This window comes from Mandrillus leucophaeus, unplaced genomic scaffold, assembly GCF_000951045.1.
Source record: "Mandrillus leucophaeus isolate KB7577 unplaced genomic scaffold, Mleu.le_1.0 Scaffold296, whole genome shotgun sequence".
Lineage (NCBI taxonomy): Eukaryota > Metazoa > Chordata > Mammalia > Primates > Cercopithecidae > Mandrillus > Mandrillus leucophaeus.
Window position 1 is genome coordinate 255,139 of NW_012103098.1, and position 2,677 is coordinate 257,815.

Genomic DNA, 2,677 nt, shown 5'->3' on the forward strand with positions numbered 1-2,677 from the left:
AAGTCATGGTTCTCCTGCTTGCAAGATGTGAGATTTGGCAAGATATTTAAGCTTTCCGTGCCTCAGTTTCTTTAACTATAAAATGGGGGTGACTGTAATGTCTAATTAGTAAGCGAGATAATGCCATAAAGAGCTCTGCACATTGCCTGCTAGAGGAAGCTTGGAGAAACTGACACAAAGGATAATTGTTACTGGTTCCTTGTTATGTTCCTTCTTTCTTGATTTATTGGACACGTATCAAGTAGTGGCCCAGTGCTCAGGTTTCTAAATCTCCTCATGTGAAATAAGAGGCTCAAGAATTGTTTGGAAATGTTCTCTGCAGGTGGGATGCCTTTTCTGAAACTGAGCCAGCAGTTCTGGACACCTAGGTCTCGCGATTTCATCAAAAGTCAAGTCCACTATCTTTAGGGGCCTCAAAGTCTGCCCTTATCTCCATCCTTGACTTTCAATTTCTCAGGAACTACAGTTTCCAACATTTATTATGGGTTTGGATCAATGAAATGTCCTTTCATGCCTCTGGGAACTTAACTCCAATTACAAAAGCCCTGGTGGATGAAGCTGGTGGTCACCATCGACAGATGGGGAACGAGGGATAGGAGGGACTTGTCCATACCCAACTCATCAATGATGGAGCCAGGAACTTGCAGAGTCAAGCTCTAACCACTGCCTGCCTCCACCCGAGACCCAGGAAAGCCTAGGTCCCCCTAGACAGCTGTGGTGAATCAGGCCCCAGTATATCAGGGAGGGTGGTGCTAAGAAAGAAGCCCTTGGCAGCCAATAATTCCTGATTCCTGGGCTCCCTTTAGATGGAGACAAAGAGAACCCTCGTTAATCTGAGTGGGCCAGAAATGGAGACCAGCTAGCCAGTCTGCTTGGTGCTGGGGGATGAGAGGGTGAATGTGGTGTTTGCCCCTGTGCAGGAATCAACCAGATCTGGTGGAGGCTGCTCTCTGATGCCTCTGGCATGCACATGCTCACGCCTACATTCAGAGCACTCTTAGGCAGTGCTGTGTGCCTGGGTTGTGCCTCAAGGGCATCCCCCTCCCACTTTTTGATTTGTTTTTCCAAAGAGTGCCCACCAGGAAATAGGAGAGTTTTCTGGACGGGGTCTAAGAACTCTCTGGACTATCTTTTTAAAAGGCAAACCAGTCATGTCAGTATCGTGTGTGTATCAGAAAAATTCAATGATCACGTCAAAACTTACGATATAACATTGATTCTTTAAACTGAGGTTAGAGGAGATAAATAAGAAAAACAGCAAGTCATTGTAAATTAAAAAAAAAAAAACCTTTTAAATAACTGTGCAGATGGTACAAAGACAAGCTAACAGGTTGTAATAGTGGTGAGCAAAAACATCGCTCCAAAGTAGAGTTTGAAGCCTAAATTTTGTGAAAACAAGGCTCTGGGTGTCTCTGTTGCTTTGATTTCAGTGAGTGACTAGGTCATTCATTACCTTGTATTTGGGGATGGTCTTCAGAAGTTCTTTCACTGGGACATCTGTGCCAACCACTCCCAGGAGAATGCCCTTCGATCTCTGTCGAAAATAAACATTGAATTATAATAACAGTAAGTTAACTTGGCAAAAGAAACAGAATCTCATGAGAAGTCACATACCGTCTGCCTAGTGCCTTCCCCAAACTGATAGAGACTGAGGATTAACCCATATCTCCAAGAACGGTCTCTTCTATCCCCCACCCTCTACCTAAAATGTTACTGGGTAAAATGAGAGCTTCTCAGGCCAACTGTTAACTACCACAGTCCCCAACGCATACTCCTACCAAGACACTATAATAGCTTCCCTCTCCTGTCTTGAAAATTAAACACTGATTTGAAGAAACACAAGAGTTTCAGCAGCTAAGGGCTCTAAACATTCACCAGTTTCTCTTATGAAAGCCTTTTACAGGAAAGACAGTATGTTAACTGCTTTCTCCATTTACACTGCCATCTGGTGCCCAGGAGAGAGAGACTAAATAGCCAGAGAAATATATAATAACCCTAACACTTTTACCAACTGAGGACCAGGGTGAAGGAATAGGCCTCCAGAGCCCCATTTTCCAAGGCATGTAACCATTGTGATTTGCTAAAACCTTCCAATGTCAGAAAGGCCATTGTATTTTTTAAGGTTTTGTGGTGGGTTGAACAGTGTCCCCCCAAATTCATGTCCACCCAGAACCTGAGAATATAATGCTATTTGGAAATAGCATCTTTGCATATGTAATCATTAAGGATCTTGAGATGAAATCATCCTAGATTTAGGGTGGACCCTAAATCCCATGACTGATTTCCTTCCAAGAGGGAAGGACACAGAGAAACACATAAGAGGAACAGGCCACATGAAAACAGAGGCAGAGATTGGAGTGACACTGCCACAAGCCAAGGAATGCCTGGGGCCCGGAGAAGCTGAAAGAGGCAAGGAGAAATTCTCCCCTAGAACCTTCGGAGGGAGCATGGCCCTGCCGATATCTTGATTTCAGATTTCCAGCTTCTAGAATTGTGAGAGGAGAAATTTCTATTTTTTAAGCCACCCAGTTTGTGGCACTTCGTTCCCAACAGCCCTAGGAAACTAATAAAAGGCTGGTAACTATAAATGAGAGTGGTCAGTGCACCACAATCAAGGATGGTCTCTGGGGCTTTTTCTCCTCTGGTCCTCTAACACTTAAACTTTGGAAAGGTGCTG

At 44.1% G+C, this 2,677-nt stretch overlaps 1 protein-coding gene across 1 annotated transcript in view; it reads right to left on the reverse strand.

Annotated features, from left to right (window-relative positions):
• CACNA2D3 (calcium channel, voltage-dependent, alpha 2/delta subunit 3) overlaps positions 1-2,677 on the reverse strand; it is an 801,189-nt gene that overhangs the window by 231,762 nt on the left and 566,750 nt on the right. The window lies entirely within an intron of this gene.